At 43.1% G+C, this 20435-nt stretch overlaps 1 long non-coding RNA gene across 1 annotated transcript; it reads left to right on the forward strand.

Annotated features, from left to right (window-relative positions):
• Positions 1–1662: 1662 nt before the first annotated feature.
• Positions 1663–20319, forward strand: LOC129482436 (uncharacterized). Its single transcript, XR_008657702.2, has 7 exons — positions 1663–1709; positions 4201–4278; positions 7546–7638; positions 12969–13018; positions 16556–16599; positions 19976–20026; positions 20290–20319. It is a non-coding gene; the product is annotated as an uncharacterized lncRNA (long non-coding RNA).
• Positions 20320–20435: the final 116 nt, after the last annotated feature.

The following is a 20435-nucleotide window of genomic DNA, read 5'->3' on the forward strand; positions in this document are numbered from 1 at the left end:
ACAAAAGCCTCTATAAATTTCAGACTGATCTGATGACAATTTAACTTATTTTTTAAATGCGTAATTATATCAAGAAATGCCACCATAAAGGCCTGAATACAATCTCTGAACGTAAGATCTTCCCCATCTTTACCTCTGTTTCACATTTGATTATACGTATATTTGAGAGAGCGTCACTCATTATTTGTTTTGGGAGTAGGTCTATAACCTTGCACGTTTATTGAGGGTCAGAATCAAATCTTTTACAGCTTCTAGCATGCCTCTGTGCACCCAGCAGACCCTCAATAAATAATTTGTTACCCTACTTTGTCATAAAATATAGGACATATTTAGCTGTGCAGCACAATGTGATCTGATCACACCCAACCTATGAGTGGATAATAACAGCACTGAATCTGTTTAAAAACAACATTTTCTATTCCCTTTTTGTCTTCATAGTATATTCATTTGGTTTCTATTAATGTTGGTTCTATCCATATGTTTTTAGATAACAATACAAACTATGTTGTGCCTAAGTAAAATTATACCAAAAATGTTTATGGGGAAAAGCTAATGCACTGCTCTTAATTTTAAGATTTTAGACATTTGAAAATATAAATTGAGATATTGGACAGTGAGAGTTTTATTTTGGAGGCTGGAGGAAATTGAAGTATCGGGGTGAGATTGATAGGCTCCTTTGGCTACTTGTATATGGGGTTGGGGAGAGTATACAAGTTTACAAAATCTTGTAAATTCTTGCAGTGCTTAGTTTTGTGACTTTACAAAAACTAATTATTTTTTCCTAGCTCTCAGTGGAGAAATGTAAGCTGTGAGTTTAACATCATGTTTATTGTGCTTTGGCCAGGATTTTGCAAGCTTTTGTGGAAAAAATTATGTTGCTTTCCTTATCCTATTTGTAACATATATATCAATATGCTTCATTGTATTTTACTATAGTAAACTGTATCTTGCATATAGAGGAATAAGTCAGAGTGAATTAAAAGAAATCTTTACTCTGAGGTGGAAGCATTGTCTAATGGACCACATGTTTAAGCCTTGTTAATTAATCACACGAGAGCCCAGCGCAGCGGTGTGCGCCTGTAATCCCAGCCACTTGGAGGACTGAGGCAGGAGGATTGCTTGAACCTAGGATTTCAAAACCAGCCTGGGCAACATAATGAGACCCCATCTCAGTCAATCAACCAATAAATCAATTACACTAAAAAGAGCAAGATCTTAAAACTGTTCTAACAAATGTCTGGGTGTCTAAAACAATGAAAAGAGTTTATGACAGAGTTACAGCAGTCATCAGTGAAAAACTCTGGACAAATTGCAAATGTGTACCAGTTGTGAATTGCTATGACTGCAATTGAAAACCAAAGTTATTTTTGTACAGTCTTTTTGGGCGTATTTGTGTTTAGTAACAACTTGTTTGCAAATTTAGAGGACTCTCGCTATGATTTCTTAGAGACTTTGGACTTGAGGAGCTCACAGTTTAATAGAAGAGAGAACTAGAAACCAAGATTAAATGCAGAGAGTGAGGTTCTGCAGTACAGGGTGTACACAGGGTGCAGAAGCACTATGGCACCATGTTCTGGCCTCATCTTCTACTGCTCTAGACTTTCTGAAGTGCCATTTCCTGAACCTATCTTTTTTTCCCACCACCTGGACCTCTCTCTGTAGGTGCCATTCTCTCTCCTTGCAAGCCTTTTCCACACCTTATGTGCCTGGTAAGTTCTATTTCTTCAAAATCTTCTTGAAGCCTGCCTCTGCCTCATCCAAATAATTGTTTTGTCTACTTCTCTGTTATGTCCTTGTAATTACAGTCAATTCTCGTTATTTGCAGTAGTTATATTCTATAAAGTCGCCTAGAACACTGAATTAAATACTAAACCCTTGTTCCTAGGGAAAATATGCACATATATACATATCTCACATAGGTTATAATCTTAATTCCTAAAAACAACTCATCTTGGTAGATTGAATTTTCTTTATTTACAAAACAATAAAGGAAGTACAGAAGCGTTAAGTGATTTGCTTGAGGCTGCTTCACTAACAGGTGCCATAGTTAAGATTCAGATCTCGTCCAATTAGTCCCAGAGCCAGAGCTTCTTGCACTACGCTGCACTGCCCTCTGCTGTCTCTGTCCTTGGGTAATCTTTGTATGAGAGCTGAAACAAGAAGGCCCAGGGTCACCTTATTTGACCTTAGCTTGGAACGTGTGCAAGAAGTGACAGATTTTTCACTACTATGTGTATGTCCATGAATCACCTTGAAAGCTCCACAAGTATTAATTTGGAGATTACAAACACATTTTAGAAGTAAGCAAATTTGCAAATATAGGATCCACAAATAATGAGGATCAACTGTATTTGTAAGTGACTGCTAGGGTCTGGTTCATGATAACCCCTTCCCCCAACAATGTGGAATGTTTCTTTAGATTCTTTGATAGTTCATTCATTTATTCATTCATATATTTATTAAGCACTTACTATTAAGCCAGACTTTGCTTTAATCTGTGGTGAACAAGCTAGAGATTAAGGTTCTGCCCTGTGGATTTTATATTAGAGTGAGAAAGACAGCTAGCTAAGTCTGGAGCTCGGGGGAATTAGTCACTTGACCAAGGTGAAACCTGGTGTGCCCCTTCCTACTTCATATCCCCAGACATACTTCCAGAACGTTTCTTTTCTATTCTTGTGTATAAACTCTTCCTTTTGAGCCTCTTTCCATTGACACATGTCAACCTCTACTTGTCTTTTGTTGATTTTGAGGCCACTTGCCCATGTAACTGGCAGGATATTGCAGAAGAATCATGCCGACTTGCTCTTTGAATTCTGGTTCTGCTACCTACCAACTGAATTACTTTGGTCAAGCTCTTGGACTTCTGAGCCTATTTCCTAATTTCAGAAGTGGTGATATGATGTGTTAGACCCTGATGGGCTGCAAGGAAGAGGCACACACTTATCATCTTTGGTAATGAGGGCTGAATGTAAACTTGGATGGGAAGTCATCTAAGTAGCCATATTGTTTCTTGGCCCTAGTACTTTCAGAACTTCACAGAACATTAATTTAGCAGTATTTAGGATAGGATTTGAGCTCTGAACACCTGCCCTCTTTTCCTTTGTTCACCCAACATTTGTATTTTCCAAGAGAGAATATCTGATTGGATTAGGATGTCACCTTCTAAAAATGGAAGGCCCCTATTAGAGAGAATTTTGAGCCATGCCATGTCCTTGGTGATTGTCCCTGAAGTTCAACCTATATGTTGTCCTTAGCTGAAACGCTGAGCCTTGGTCCAGTTACTTGTGGCCAAAGAAGTAAGGCTGGTTTTATGCATTATTGGTCACATGGGTATGCTACAGATATGCTTTTTGTGTATGCTACGGTTGCACAATAGTTGTATGACTATAGCATATTCAGAAAGAACCATTAGGAGACAGTTTCTTTAGAAGACAATTGAGAGTATAACAAACTCTAGCAGTCCTAGAGTTTCATGGCCTTCTGTCCAATTCAAATGCTTATCTAATATGATCATAGATAATTGTTAATAAAGCATCTAACAAGGTAATTGACACATGTCAAATATTCAATACATTTCCCTTTTGGTATTGTATTTAATATTACAGTGTGGTTATTTGTTCATATGGCTGTTTTCCATACTAGACCATGAGCTCCATGAGGGCAGGTTCTACAATTTCATCTTTCTATCCTAGACGCTTAGTTCAGTGCCTGATACATAGTAATTGAGGCACAAACATTTCAAGAGTTGAGGAATTCTCAACTCTTACTGAAAGAATGGGAGGATATAAAGGTTTCCCAGAGAAGGTGTTATTTAAGCTGATTCTTTAAAGGTGAGTAGGAATTCTTTCCAGGTGAATAAAACCTTGAGACATCATTCCAAGCAGAGAACAGCAGGTGCAAAGACACAGAGATATAGATATGGTGAAGTTTACCAAACACTCCTAGATTAAAAAATACTGAAAAGCAAACAATCAAAATCAAAAATTAAAATTAAAAATCACCTAAAGAAAAAATTATGAATGGGCTTGGCCAGAGAGCATGTCACAATTGAGTTAACTATGGCTGGAATGGATGGAAGTTTTAGGGAAAGAGCATAACATTCTCAAGTTGTTGGCAGAATATCTAGAACGATTTAGAAATACAGGTATTGAATTCTGAGAATGATGACACTGTAGCGAAATAATTTCCTTCTCTGTGTAGGAAGCATGTATGTGTCACACACTGTTCAAGGTCGCACATTGCTCAAGGAGCCCATGAGCAATCAAGGGAGACAGATGGGTGAGTAACTGATTATCATGTGACAAGTGAGGTAATAGAGATATGAAGAAAATCCTATATAAAAATGAAGAAAGGAATAATTAGTAATATATGGAGTGCTTGGGAAAGGTTTCTCAAATGAAGCTGGCTGGGCGTGATGGCTCACACTTGTAATACCAGCACTTTGGGAGGCAGAGGTGGGAGGATCCAGGAGGATCTAGGAGTTCAAGACCAACTTGGTCGACTGAGAAAGACCCTGCCTGTCTCTATATTTGAAAAAAAAAATATTTTTAAATGGAGTGATATTTGAACACTCTGGAGCACTCACTATACAAATATAGGACAGACTGAAAGAATGTATCCAGCTTAATTTGAGTTAACATTTTTTGAAATTTTATATTGCAAAAATTGTACATATTCACTGTTGTGAAATTAGAATTGATAGACAAGGAGGGGGAATCTACAAAGCACTCCATAGGTCCAGCGTACTGAGACAATGCTTAATGCCTTGACGGATTTATTTTATACTTTCTATGCATATGCATGTATTGTATACATACATATGTATTGTTAAATAGAAATTGTTATACTGGGTGTTCTGTTTATCCATTTATTTTATGAAATAAATCCTCAAAGAGTACATTTGCTTTGCTCAAGGGATTCTTTTGCTACATACTGCTGTACATAATGAAAACTAAAAAAGGGGCTAACTTTTCGGCCTTGTGATCTTGTGGTGATTTAAATAGAAGCTTTATCAAAGGCACATTCAGAAATGAACTTGTTGTGTGTAGGTGGTTATGCTTGGCAATATTGTTTGTGATAGTATGATAAGGATGACTTCAGTGTCTGCCAACAGGGAACTGGTTAAATAAACTGTGGTACATCCAAACGATGGAATACTGTGTAGTTGTAAAGAAGAATGAGAAAGACCTACGTACTCATGTAGAACTCAGATATATCGTGTTATGTTTTTAAAAAAGAACAAGGAATGGTATAGTGTATATGGTCTGCTACTTTCTGTGTTGAGAGAGAAGAGTAGAATAAGAATATACATGTGTATTTGCAAACATAAATTCCAAAATGATACATAAGAAACCAATTAAAAGTGTTTGGCTGTGGAGGGAGAATAGGATACGAACGGGATTTTGCCACATACTTTTATAGTTACATTTTTAAATTTGTCAAACTATGTATTTGTACACATTACCCCTTTAAGAATAAGTGAATGAAGGAATGAAGTGAGATTATGAGAAAGAGATAAGAAAAAAGTGTCTAAGGGGCTGCCCATCTTTTTAGTACCCAGTGAATATTAATACATGGCAATAGCAGCAAAAATTGGAAGAGCAGCCCCAGGAAGGTGGGGAGTCAGCCTTTCCTTTGCCTTTTCCTCTATTTCATATATTTTTAAAAACCACTCTGAGAACAATAAAACAATTTAAAACAAAAATGTTTCCAGACATTTTAAAATAAAAGGAAGATGGGGCAGCTTTGTGTAGTGCACATTCCAAAAATGGACTGATTGACCTCAAGAGGCAGGGATTCTACCTCTCTAGCCTACATGGGATACGTTCATGAGAAAAAGAAAAAGAAATTTAAATATAAGTAAATGAAAATAACGCTTCTTCCTGATTATAAAGGAAATCACATTTTTTCTGTAATAATTTGGATGACAAAATATAAAGAAACATCTTTAATTTTGCCACTCAAAACATTCTGGTTTGTTGCTTTTTATACTTTATGCATATAAACATTGTAAAAAGTAGAATCATAATATATAATCTTTTGTCACTATATTTTGGGCATGCTTCTATGGCAGTAAATATATCCTGGCATCATCATTTTTAATAGCTGGATATATATTAAGTTAATCATTGCCACCCCAGAGGTGAATTTCCTCATATATACATTTTAATAGACTCGAGCAAGCATTTTATGACTGAATTCGTAGTAGAATTTCTGGAGGAAAATAATATAAAACAGTTTTAGGGATTTTAATAGACATTTTCAAATTATTGTGCAGGAAAATTGTTTCAGTTTATCCTCCCACCAACAGGGACAGAGCTCCAGCCTCCCCCTTCCATTTGTCGTCTTTGCTAGTCTTTAGGCAAAAAATCTCATTGTTTTCATTACATTTCTTTGATTTCTAGTGCTTTTGAATCTTTTATATGCTTATTGGCAATTTTTATTCTTGTGAGAAGTGTCTGTTTCTCCATTGCCCATTTTCTGTTGGAAACCATTTGTTTTTCTCTGAGTAATTTTATAAAATTATAAAATAATTTTATCTTTTAAAATCATTTCTCTGAGTAATTTTAAAGATTTCTTTATGGGCTTAGGATATAAACCTTTTATCTGTCACTGAGGTTACAAAAACTTTCTCCTAGTAAGTAATTTGTTGTTTAGCTTTATATTTTCTTTCCTTTTTTAGCCACCCAAGCTCCAAAATCACATTTCACTTAATTTATTTTTATTTTTTTGAGACAGAGTCTGGCTGGAGTGCAGTGGCATGATCTGGGCCCACTGCAACCTCTGCCTCCTAGGTTCAGGTGATTCTCCTGCCTTAGTCTCCTGAGTAGCTGGGATTACAGGCACCCACCACCACCTCTGGCTAATTTTTTATTTGTAGTAGAGACAGTGTTTCATCACGTTGGCCAGTCTGGTCTCAAACTCCTGAACTCGGGTGATCCGCCCGCCTCAGCTTCCCAAAATGCTGGGATTACAGGCGTGAGCCACTGCGCCCGGCCACATTTCACTTAATTTTTTTTTTTTTTTTTGAGATGGAGTTTCGCTCTTGTTGCCCAGGCTGGAGTGCAGTGGCATGATCTTGGCTCACTGAAACCTCCCCCTTCCAGGTTCAAGCGATTCTCCCCACCTCAGCCTCCCGAGTAGCTAGGATTACAGGCATGCGCCACCATGCCTGGCTAATTTTGTGTTTGTATTAGAGATGGGGTTTCTCCATGTTGGTCAGGTTGGTCTCGAACTCCCGACTTCAGGTGATCCACCCACCTCGGCCTCCCAAAGTGCTGGGATTACAGATGTGAGCCACTGCACCTGGCCATGTCACTTAATTTTTATCCTGCTGAATGAAAGCATTTTAACTTACTGATTTTAGTATAAACAGGAGCACGACTGAATGTAATTGTCTAGGTCTCGCTCTGTCACCCAGCCTAGAGTGCAGTGGCATGATCGTAGCTACAGCAGCTTCAAACTCCTGGGCTCAAGCGATTTTCCCACCTCAGACTCCCAAGTAGCTAGGACTATAGGCGTGCTAATTTTTAATTTTTTTTGTAGAGATGTGAATTCACTATGCTGCCCAGGCTGGTCTTGGACTCCTGACTCCAAGTAATCCTCCCACCTTAGCTTGCCAAAGTGCTGGGCTTACAGGTATGAATTACTGCTTCCGGCTGAGAGTTTACTTTTGTTTGCTAGTGGTGTTTTTGGTATCTTTTCATATTTGAGACTTTGGTGCTAGTGCTAAAGTATTACACTCACCATCTGAGGTTTACAGGACTTTTGTTTTAATATTAACAACTGTTTAGTTCTGCATCTTTGCAAGTATACACAATATGCCTACCAGGACTCTGCTTTATATCAATCAAAAGCAAGAAATAATAAAGTAAAACTTTGCTTGGCTAGAGGCTTTGAAAGTATGGAGTATTCTGGTTTAATTCTATTAACTTGGAAGTACGAAGGTGAAAAAAATTCAAAATCTTAATTTCCTGTTGAATGCAATTTGAAAATACAGTCAGTGATTCCACTTTTCTTCTCTAGTAAGTTTGGACATTCAGATCTACTTGGTCTTTTATTATAGCACTCCTAGTGTGCCTTAGACTTATATTGTGAAGGTCCCTTTCTAAAACTTTAGAGGTAGGAGGATGTACATGGTATTGTATAAGATCAGACTGGATGAGAACAGATACCTGTAAACATACGTTTTAGATTAAATCTCTGATTGCCACTTGTTTTCTTATTTAACTTATAAAAATAAAACACATTAGCTGGAGGGTGGTAGTAGGAAGGAGATTTATGTCTTTTAATTGCATGTCTTTGTTTCGTATCAAGACAGAACATACAGTATCCCTGGCTTTGGACCTACAGAAGGAAACACATTTTTCTACCTGCTGTATGCCAGAGGTTCCTGAACACCTGCAGGGTTTATTGCAGCACAGATTGCTAGGCCCTACTCCAGAGTTTCTGATTCATCAGGTCTAAGGTGGGGCCTGAGAATTTGCATTTATAAAAATTTCTCAGGTTATGCTGGTGGTGCTGGTCCAGAGACTACATTTTTGAGGACTATTCTTGTATACTAACTGTAAATTGTAGAACTCTAGAAGAAAGCTTACTTTGGTCTGGGATAAGAAGCACACAGGTTATGGAGCAAATCATGAAAGATTCAGCCCTTGATCCCAGCCTAGTGTGGAATTCAGATAACATGCAATACCCAGTGACATAACACAATTCTTGGTTTTCACAATTGCTGCAAGTCATAGCCTAGTATCGAGTGAGAAATTCAGTTTCATTTGCAAGGTTTGGAGAGGCCAGGTGATTCTAGTCAAATAGGATTCAGTGATTAACCCCATGAGAGTAGGAGTTATCTCTGTCCTTTTGCTCTCCCTCATCACTTAGCATTTAGCCTTACTTTAGAAGGGCCTTGTAATTTTTTTTTAAATGGGTAAAGAGCTTTGAGTGCTTATTAAATTGAAAAATGTGTGTTTTTAAAGATATTAGACATGTTTCTTGTTAAAAAAAATCTTAACAATAATGTAGGAGAATAAAATAACTTTTTCCAAAAAAGATAAATCATTGTGATTATTTTATCTTATTGGAATGTTGGATAATATAGTCTGCTGCATTAATCATCGAGCGTGCTGTGGGTTTTCCATTTTTATAGGATTTGTACCTCAATTGTGGTAATACTGGTAATTCTTGTGCTCCATTCGAAGATGAATAATAAAGGCCAAAATCAAAGACCTGGCATAGAAGCTGTATAATAAAGACAGCTCTGAAAGAACACATATACACACACGTAGACACACACATATATATAAAGTACATGCAGATTTTTTTTTTTTAAGTTTTAAAGTTTTTAAAGTGAAAGCCAGCCCTGCCCCTTTCCTGGAGTGGGCGGGGACAGCAGTTGCCTGTGCAGGTTTCCTTGTGAAACCACAGGTCCCTCTGGCCACACTGCCACCTGGCCATGCCTCCTTTCCCTTTTTTTTTTTCCCTTTCCCTCCTTTCTCGTCAACCAATGGGCTTGGAGCATTGAGGTGATTCCCTTATCCTGCGTTCTAGTGCAGCCCTGGTTACGCCTCCTCTGGCTCAGTCGCACAACTGCGTGGTAGCTGGCTAGAAGTGTTTAGTTTAGCAGTGGTTGCCAGGATTACACTGATGTGGTCCCAACCCCGCCTCCCTCCCTGCCCTGTGGTGTCGGAAGAAACCAACATAGGGAATTGGAAACAGCCGAGAAAAAAATGGTAAAATGCAGCCAATTGGTCAAGGCCAAGAAAAAAAGGTAAAATGCACGGGGTTGTGGCTACCTGTCCCAGCCCTAAGCTCCCTTTGGCAGCAGGACCACTGCCAGGGTCCGTGCCACTCCTGAGGCATACCAGGCTGGGCCTCTGGGCTTCCACAACCAAAGTCTTTTCAGCCAGCCCTGCCCCCTCAGCAGCCCAGTCCCCACCCTCACTGGTCACCCCTGGGTGACTTTGGGCCAACGACTCCCAGGGCTCTCCACTCCAGATTTGGCCCTCACCTCCTGCCACCCCAAGCCAGACCTCCCTGGGCTCTTTGAGCTCACGTCTCCAAGCACCCCCTCCCCCATTCAGAGCAATGTGGCCCCCCCTGCCCAGGGAGGAGTTGTTGGGAGAAAAGCTAAGGGTTGGGAGAGAAGCTGAGGCAGGGCTTGCATGTCTGACATAATGCAAAAGAGTCTTGGAACATGTCCGGGATCCAGAGTATAAAACACCTCATGACCTTTGGAACATCAAACTCCATGCTAAAAGGTGGAAGTCTGCCCTGCCACACCACAATCTAAGCCCAGGGCATAAAACCCCTCATGGCTTGGATGGAATCCAGGGCTCAGGGCATAAAACCTCTTGTGGCCTCTGGATTGTGTCTAGACTTGCTGGCTCCTTGCTTCTAGCAATCCCAGGTTCATAAAACGATTGTATCTTAAACTAGAAGAACACATTTCCCATTATCTCAAGTAGCATAACATGTTCCATATACTTCAAAGAAAATGCTAAACCATCACAGCTGTAGCTCATTCACCTGATGCACTGCTTTCTCTCAACCCTGATATCCTCATTACCTGCTTCTTTGTTGGATTACCAATAAATGGCATGGGCTCCCAGAGCTTGAGGCCTTTGCAGCCTCCATACTAGCGTTGGCCCCCTGGTCCCACTTTATGCCTTAACTTGTCTTTTCTCGTTCCTTTGACTCCACCAGACTTCATAGCCCCCACGGCCTGGTGTTGGGTCTGATCACCCCAACAAGGAGTGGAATGTAGTGTGTCACAGTCCCCCTGAGAACTGTCATTATTGCCACAAGACTGGCCTTTGATCTTAGGACCCAGTGCCCTAAGTGTTCTCACCCCCTTTCTGGTTCCTCTGGTTGCAGCACAAATTTCCAACTGGAAGGGGAATGGGAACTATGGAACCTGGGAGCAAGAGGTTTCAGGTTGCCTTACTCCCTTAATTTCGACACTGACAGTGTGAAAAGCCTACACTCCCTGCCGCGCCCCCACCCCTGCCCCAACCGGTGAGCAAACATTGACAGTTGTCAATGGGAGAATGGGATTGGTTGGTTTCCTTCCAGGCTTCTACTCTTGAGACTTTAGCGTTTTGTTTTCTGAGTTCTCTACCTCATATTTGAGTTTTCCATGGTTCTGAGACCAGAGTGCCCTTCAGTCAGTGGTCTCTGGAGTGAGATCTGCTCATCTTCTGTGGAACAGATCTTGGGAAACTGAACTTGACAGCTTGAATCTTCCTCACCTCATCTCAACCTAGGGTACTTTCTGTGGCACAGGATAAATATGGGGCATCTTTCTGAAGCATCAGTTTCGCTTGATTCTCTTGAACGAGAAAAAATAATATACTTAGGGGTGACAGTCACATAGATTTCTAAGAGTAGACCAGACTTCTCTCTGAAATGAGGCTTGGGTTGTCCTCTTTCTGAAAAATTCCCAGATTTAACAGAAAGGCTGCCTTCTGCCATGAGGATACATTGATGTAAAAGTTTAAGAGGTGCTGGTGCACTTCTTACTCTAACAGACATGAGAGGATGTGTGACTCTGAACCGCACAGAGTACAGTTCCTGCCTATTTCATGTTTACTTTTCTACCTCTGGTTTTGGTCCCTGGCAGCTGCTGATTCTTGGCAAAACCCCAGAGCTTGGATCAGAAGACTGAGTTTAAGTTTCATTATTGCCTTTTTTTTAGCCATCGTATCAATCCCTGTCTGTCACTAAGTGATTGTGACAACACCTTGTACAGTTGTTGGTGGCATTAAATCAGATGGTATGTAAGAGTATTTTGTAAAAACTGTAACGTATGATGTGAATGTAGGGGCTTGTAGTTCTCATTAGTATTACTGCTCTTCTTTTCCAAAGTTGAGAGAATATCAGCAGAGGAACAGCCCTGGTGTTTGGCAGGAGTAAAGAGGAAGAAAAAGAAAAAAAATGGCAGTAGCACTGAGACAATAACTTCTGGTGGTTGCCACTCACCTGGGGATGTGAGTCTTGGCTGGCCAGGCTCCTGAGGGCAGGGGGCCCAAAGGGCAGTAGAGGGTAATTGTTAAGATTGTGGAAGAACTGTTGGGTACTGGTTAAGAATTCTGGGTTCGAATCCTACCTCTCCATCTGCTAGGGATACGATTTAGGGCAAATTGCTTGAGTTCTCTTTGGGCCTCCTTTTTCACATCTGTAAAACAGGGGTGGTATTGTTTTACATATATTTGTGAAGTTTAAATGAAATTTGTTATTGCTGTTGTTTTTATGTTAATCCCTAGTACGGGGCCTGCTGTAAACACCCAGGACACCCAGGAAATGGTAGTTGCTGTTTGATTTTCCTCATCCCCAGTCTCAAGGGGGAAACCAGGCCAATGAGAACAGCCATTTGCCATCAGGCTGTCCCTTTAGGAGTCACTGAAAGGGCCCCAGCATGTGGTGAGGAGAGCCCCAGGCACTAGGATTAGGAGAAGATCTAACTTTGAGTTCATCTTTGCCATCAGCTTGCTGACTGACCACAGAAAAATCACTTCTTCCACTAGGCCTCAGTTTCCTTCTCTGTAAGATGATACTGGATAAGATCAGTGTCTTTCAAATTCGTTTTTTAGCTGGAGCCCCCTTTGTTCAAGTGAACCCTTACTCAGAAGTCTGGTTTTTAAAATAGAGGTGGAGGTCTTCTGGAGCTCTACCAGATTCATCACCCACGTCCTGGGCCTGAGGAGAGGGGTCCAGTGAGCATATTAAGAGCTGCACTGGTCAGGCGACCCCACTTTGTGTGACTGCATCGCTTAGGGGACTTTCCCATCTATTTGTTCCTGCCCCTGGCAAGGCAGCAGGTGGCCATTTGGTGGGAGGAGGTCAAAACCACAGGTTCTTCTTCAGCATTTCGTTTTCCTGAACCTGTATCTTCCTCATTCCCTGGCTATCTTGCCTCTCTCTAAGCGACTCTTTCTCCCCCAACCTTGTTTTTCCCTTTTCGCCTCCTGTAGATTCAGGACTTTGTGAAGGTGCTGCGTTCCCCACATTGGACAAGTGGAAGGTGAGGGAGTGCTGAGACTCCTCCCTGGCTTGCTCTCTCCAGCTGTGCATGCCCTTAGGCTTCTCTGGTTTGGGGGATACTTTGCCTTTGGCTTATTTTATTTTGCTGTCTTAACCTTCAGCCTGTTTATGTCTGCTTATTCACCTGCTTGATTGATTGGGTTTTTTCCTTCCCCCACATCTTTTATCATTTTAGAGAAGGTGTGACATACATTAAAGTTTAAAAACAATTTGAGAATGACCTTCAGAGCAGGCTGTGGGATTTGGGGCTTTTTTTTGTTTGTTTTGAGATGGAGTCTTGCTCTGTCACCCAGGCTGGAGTGCAGTGGCACAATGTCAGCTTGCTGCAATCTCTGCCTCCCGGGTTCAAGCCATTCTCTTGCCTCAGCCTCCTGAGTAGCTGGAATTACAGGCGCCCATCACCATGCCCAGCTAGTTTTTGCACTTTTAGTAGAGACAGGGTTTCACCATGTTGACTAGGCTGGTCTCGAACCCCTAACCTCAGATGATCTGCCCTCCTCGGCCTCCCAAAGTGCTGGGATTACAGGCATGAGCCATCATGCCCAGCCTGACATTTGGGCTTTTGAATGCCCACTATGATACTCTCAGACTAGGAGGGATGGAGAAAAAAACCCAACCAACTTTTAGGTTGTGCCCTAAAGGCAAAGATCATTAGACCACATAGAAATTTGTGATTTTTTCAAATTAATTCACTTTGGTTTAAGAGTAGAGAACATAGGGTTAAGATAAAATGAGTTCACATTACAGTTGGAAGGATTGAAGCTATTTTTTCAGAGGAACTAACTGTAAAAGATATGAGGTTAACCAAACAGATAAATGACCGAAACATTCTGCCCCTAATCTCTTTAAAATCAAATGGACACTTAGTCATATTCATTGGGCTCTTGATAGCAAAGACACTTTGCTAACTAAACAATGGAGAGAATAGATGAACAAGCTAGGCTGCACACTGAGTGAGGCAGACTCCTCTGAAGGAGGCAAGAGAGAATTTTGGAAAATTCCAAGTGCTCAGCTGAAGGGTAGGTTGGTTCCGAATGGACTTGAGGCCAGAGGAAGTGGCATTTGAGGCTGGCTTGTAGATTTAAGGTGGGTAAACATTCATCCATAAGGGGAGTCGGGGAGGCAGAAGGAGCGGTGAGGTTATGGTCATCATTATGAACTCACAGAGCACCTTTCAGGAGCACAGGGAGCCTGGTGGGGGGCAGGGCATGGGGGTACATGGGGCTAGGAGATGACTTCCTCTGGTTGTGATTTGGCATTTCCTTCATATCTAACTTGCCTGGGGGGCTCCTGACAAGCCAGAGGAGCAGGGCACAAATGGCGCCAGATCCTGTTGAAGATGGGCATGGGGAGGGGGAGTAAGACAGAGCACCCTTGCCTGCTGTTAGAGAGTTGTTCAGTCATCACACCTGTTACCCACCCCCCTAGTCAGTCAGGTCTGTCCAGGGGCTGTAACTCACCTTGCCAGCTCAGAGGAGATACTGAGTGGTACTGTGGGGAGCACAGGCCTAAGGACATCCTGCAGCCGTGTATTTGGCTTTCTCTGCCAATGGTCCAGCGGATTAGGGGGTCTGGAGCCTGTTTCCTAATGCTCTGAGATTGTGTGCCCAGCCCAGGTCTCTCTGTTCTGGAAACAAAGGCCCAGATCCACATATTTCCTTCTTGCTGTTTAGTTTTAGTTTTTGTTTTTGAGACAGAGTCTGGCTCTGTCTCCTGGAGTGCAGTGGCGGGATATCGGCTCACTGCAACCTCTGCCTCCTGGGTTCAAGTGATTGTCATGCCTCACGCCTTCCGAGTAGCTAGGATTACAGGCACCCACCACCTTGCCTGGCTAATTTTTTTGTATTTTTAGTAGAGATGGGGTTTTGCTATGTTGCCCAGGCTGGTCTGGAACTCCTGGCCCCAAGTGACCCACCAGCCTCGGCCTCCCAAAGTGCTGGGATTACATGCATGAGCCACTGCACCTGGCTCCTTGCTGCTTTTATACCTTCTCCATATCCATAACTGTTTCCCATGTAAGTTTTTTTTAAATTTCTCATTTTTATTACCATGTAAATTTTCTTTCTTTTTTTTTTTTTTTTTTTTTTTTATTGAGATGGAGTCTCGCTCTGTCACCCAGGCTGGAGTGCAGTGGTGTGATCTTGGCTCACTGCAACCTCTGCCTCCCAGGTTCATGCCATTCTCCTGCCTCAGCCTCCCGAGTAGCTGGGACTACAGGCACCCCCCACCACACGTGGCTAATTTTTTGTATTTTTAGTGGAGACGGGGTTTCACCATGTTAGCCAGGATGGCCTCGATCTCCTGATCTTGTGATCAGCCTGCTTCAGCCTCCCAAAGTGCTGGGATTACAGGCGTGAGCCACCGTGCCCGGCCAACCATGTAAGTTTTCTACTCCAGGAGTATAGGTCTGTGATTGCAGTATCCTGAGTAGAGCTGATAACATTTCCAGAAGTAGGGAATAATGGAGAGAGAAAAAAAATCTTAATGGGATGAGACCATTTGAGGAGAGTAGGCTTTATTTTTTTTAAACTCCATTCTTAGCTATAAGACTTAAAATTATCTTCAGTTCTGCCAGCCTCTACAGCACTTGCTCTAAGGAGGGAAGCAGATTTGGGTTTTCAGAGGCCAGGACCGAAGTTTCCAGTGAGCAGGCAGTCCTTTCCCTGGAGCGAGGTGTAGCCACTTCCTCCAAACCCAGCTTCCCTGTCCAGGTCCTGGCTCCGTGGTGTTTTTCTCTTGTCAAGCTTAGCTGGTCAGCCAGCTTTTTCCACTGTCTGCCCACCTGGCCTGTTGGATATTAGAAGATCTTTAGAGCCAGATGCTTGGGCCAAGAGTAAGGCCAGGGCCTGGAGACAGGCCGGGTGGGGCTCTGGTCAAGCAAGTAGGTCCAGTTTGGGGCAAGGGAGAGGCTCCAAATGACTCCAAGTCCCGAATCCTAGGATGGTCCCCAGCTGCTGTTCCCAGGAAAGAAGCCCCACAATTTCTAATTCGCCAAGAGCCATAGGGCAGATGTCTTATGTCTGTTTTTTTGGGTGGTTTCTTAGTTGGGTAGATGTTTCTGGATATAAAAGGACAGGGTGGGGGTGGTGACCATGGTTTATTCTCTTTTTACCTCCAGAGAGTGGGGAGAGGCTTCTAGTTGGGCAACTTTTTTTCCCTGAAAAGGCCTGAATCAGAAACACAGTTAATAGGCCAGGTGCAGTGGCTTACACCTATAATCCCAACACTTTGAGAGGTCAAGGTGGGAGGATCACTTGAGCCCAGGAGTCTGAGACCAGCCTGGGCAACATGGTGAGAACTTAGAGAGACAGGGTCTTGCTATCTCACAGACAGCTTGTTCTCTAGGACCAAGTGGCCTTCCTGGGAACTGGGCTGGGAGAAGGCTGAGACTGGCCCTTTCCTTGAGGTCTAGGGAGATGCAAGATTGTTGGAATGAGCTTGGGAGCTTGGCTCACGCCACCCTGGGTGATTGTTACCAGAAATTGAATGACCCTCTTGTATGTTTCTTCCCACACAGAAACATGATGCTGACAATGGCCCTAATCTTACAGGTGAAACCAAGTGAGTGTCTCCTATTGGGGCAGCAGTCTCTAGGCCAAGGGAGTCAGGAAGGCCACTGCCCATGACCTTCTTTCCCATCAAGCCACCTGCACCTGTGACCCATGTCTCCACCCCTAGGACTTTCTCATCGACCAAGAGCCTGCAGTAACTCTACCAACAGCTCAATGGTGTTGCCTCTGAGATACCTCAGAAACTGAAGCCCAGAGTGGGGTGCAGGGGCAAGGAAAGTATGATAGAAAGAAACCGAGGCAGGGTTTCACAAGAGAGGGCAGATCCTGGGAGCAGCTGATTTGCTGCTGGGCAATGTTGAGGAAGTCGCCTTTTCCCTGACCCTTCTCCCTTGAAGCTGTTCACATGAAGGAGCTGGACCACATGACTGGTTGCATCACTTTTTGCTGCAGAAGCATCAGATGAGAGCTGCTCTGAAGGGAGGGATGGTGGGAAGATAAGAAGTGTGAGGGAATTTGGTACAAAAGAGTTATGGAATGAAGGGTTCAAGATAGGCAGAAAAGAAAATATTACCAGTTGCTGGGGAAGAAAGGAAGTCAGAGGGCTTAGACACTGAGGGGCAGAACATTTCCACGCGCACTCTCATCTCTTGTAGTCAGCAACAGGTATCCACTAGGAGGGCCCTGCACCATCTTGTTAAGAATAAAAAGTTCCTCTTCAAAGTTTCCCTTTTTAAAAACAGTAAGTGTTAAGAAGAATAATAGTTCCTTCTAAAAACTTCTCTCAAGTTTTCTTTTCTTTTTATGCTAAAAACTAATAAATCTTTTAGTTTACTAATGACATTTTGTTATGCCCTGGGTAGCTGTTAAATATAGTAGAGAAATAAGTGTACTCTATGTTTCTATGTCCTTATATATTAAATGAAGCCTAAGTTGTTTATTCTAGTTTCTAGTCTGCCTAGATATGCTCAGACATGCCCAGGCATGTCCCAGCTTGTAGCCTATGCCTTTTCCTTATTTGGAAATGTTGTTATTATCCTAGTTTCCTGTACATAACCCCCTCCCTTTCTTTGTTCTCCATTGTGCCGTTACCTATTTAGGAAAGTTTTAAGATTTTAGCCAGTCAGAATCAGTTTAGATTGTGAGTTCCAGCTCCAGCCAATGGAGATAGGACACAGCAGTGGGGTCCTGATGCATCAGGGATAAAAACTCCTGCTTTCCTTTGTTTGGTGTGCTCTCATGGCAATCTGGCTTGCAAACAGGATCCTTCTGCAGAAGTAAAATTGCCTTGCTGAGAAATCTTTTGTTTGTGTGTTCGTGTTCCTTATGACTCTGAATTTTCATTTCTAACAATCTGCTACCCTGAAGAATCTGGAGGTAAGAAGGCCTGGGCCAAGGTGCAGTGACCCTCTGGGCTAGCCCTCAAACCTCCTCCCACAGTGGGGGTTGGATGACCCTCTGCCCGCTGAGACAGCCCAATAGCTCCCAGCCCTAATGATTGCCCTTTCTAACTCTGCCTGCAGTCCTCCTCCAGCTCCTCCTCTCTGCATGCGTTTCAGAGCTGATACCAAGAGGTAACGGTACCCTGGACTCCCGCTATCTAACAAACAATCAACTCAACAGAATGATTGAGAAATAGTTAAGAGTCAAGTAGGGTTCCCTGGTTCCACTCTGCCAATCTGGGCTCCAGTTTCCTCTTGGGGCCCTGAAGAAAGGGGCTAGAAGCACCCAGTGCCAAGGGCAAATAGGGAGCTGGGGGGCCCAGGTCTCAGCTGGAGGGACCTCAGAGCATGGAGCATGCATCATGGCTCTTCTGTTGCTGCCCTCTTTGCCTACTGTCTCTTCTCCAGACACGCCTGCTCCAGTCCTTGCCAGACACGCCTTGGGATTGTTGCCTCTTGGGGAAGTGCTAGTCTGACTGGTTGTCAGGAACTCTGTATTTCTGCCCTGACTCAGTCATTAATTTGCTCTTTGATTCTGGACAAGTCACCTCTCCTTCTTGGGCTTGCGTTTCTCCAGGAGGTAGAGAGTACCAAAGTCTCTGCTAGCTCTGAGAGTCCAAGATTTAAAGGTCCACTAGAATGTAAACCTCAGGGCCAAGGGATCCTGTCTGTTCTTTTCCATCCTATATCCCTGCTATGAAGAATTGTACCTGGCCCATATGTGTTTAGTCAATGTTGAATGAATGCACTTTCTAAATCACAAGCTGGCAGAATGGTGGGTTTTTCTCAGACTCCATCTATAGATGTCACTGGTAGAAGGTCGTGACTACAAGTTGTCCAGCTTCTTGGAATTTTGAACAAAGAATTGGACAAAACGCCTAGCAAAGCCAAGAAAGAATGAAGCAACAAAAGAACCAAAGCAGGGATTTATTGAAAACAAAAGTACACTCCACAGTGTGGGAGTGGGCCTGAGCAGCAGCTCAGGGGCCTGGATACAGAATCTTCCTGGGTCCAAATACCCCCCAGAAGTTTCCCATTGGCCACTTCATGCTCACCTCATGTAACTGAAGTGGTAGCTGCAATCAGTCTGATTGGTTGCAGAAAGCAGCCAACCAGAGGCTGAAGTGAAGTTACAAAAGTCACTCTCCTGTGCAAACAATCTGATGGGTTGCATAAAGCAACCAATCAGAGGCTAGGATGAAGTTACAAAGTTATACTTCTTTGCAAATGAAGACTTGACCAGCAATCAGTCTTACTTGTTGCAGACAGCCAATTTCCCATCTGCCTCACAGAAAAGGTCAAAGGTAGTAGCCTCTGTTTCTTTTGTTACTTAGACATGGAAAGTTAGGGTTTTTTCATTTTGGTTCTAGGAAGTCAGCGTGAAACAGCCTTAGGTTCCCTGCCTCCAGACCTTATTTTCCTGCCTCATAGAGGTTTATGTTATTGTCCTTTTGAGAGAATCCAGATTCAGACTTTCAGTTCTGTGGCTGTGGGCCAAAACCAACAACGACCCAAATCCTCTGTCCTTGGGAGCTAGAGGAGAGTTTACCATTTCATGGTCCTAGTGGGTCTGAGAACTTGGCCTTTAAAATCCACTCCTGGCCTCTGCCTACTGCTTCATGGCCTGGGGAATAGAGTGGAGGGGGCCGCCCTTGGTCACCTTCCTTTGACTCTCACAAGGAAACAACACATCCAAGAAATTGTGGATCAACTAGAATCACACTAGTAATGTAATTTCTTTGCTCACTGCATGACTGCTGGGTTTGGGGGGCACTCAGATGTAGAGGTGCCAGTCTCGTCTTGCCGACACCCAGCCTGGGGAAGAAGGCTCACCCGCCAGATTCCACCTCATCCCCACAGGGTCCCTGATAACCTGGTCCCATGGGTGGGCCTGTCCTGGGGCATTGGTGGCATTCTGGGGGCATGTCCTTTGCTGTGCCATCTCTGCCTCCCCCTAGTAAGAGCTCTGTCTTCCTCTTCCTATAGGAAAAGCAAGAAAGCCAGCAAAACCAGGGAACCCTAAAGAGGCAGTTAGAGGTGAGTGGAGGGTGTGAAGTTCCCTCTTGTTGCTTTCCTTCTCTTTCAGCACTTGCTTGGCTTTTCTCCCAAAGGTTCAAATTCAGAGAACCAACATACTGATGTCTGAGAAAAGAAAATTAAATACTGAACTGTATCATATGCAACGTGCTGCCAGGCAGTTTGAAGGTGGGAATCTGGGCACCCATCATCCTTCAACCTGGTGCTTTGATAGGCCTTTAGGGGGAGTCCTTTGGGCTCCATCTCAACCTCTTTCATTTCAGGAGAGTCCATGGATCTGGCCAGCGGCCTGCAGTATTCTCAGCAGTGTGTGGGAGAGTTGGATTGGACTCTTTGCTGTCTCCATGCAGCAGAAGAACACGGACAGTGTGAGTTCTACGACCTGCCCCATCCCTTGGCAGCCCAGCTT

Source organism: Symphalangus syndactylus, chromosome 5 (genome assembly GCF_028878055.3).
Source record: "Symphalangus syndactylus isolate Jambi chromosome 5, NHGRI_mSymSyn1-v2.1_pri, whole genome shotgun sequence".
In the NCBI taxonomy this organism is placed as follows: Eukaryota; Metazoa; Chordata; class Mammalia; order Primates; family Hylobatidae; genus Symphalangus; species Symphalangus syndactylus.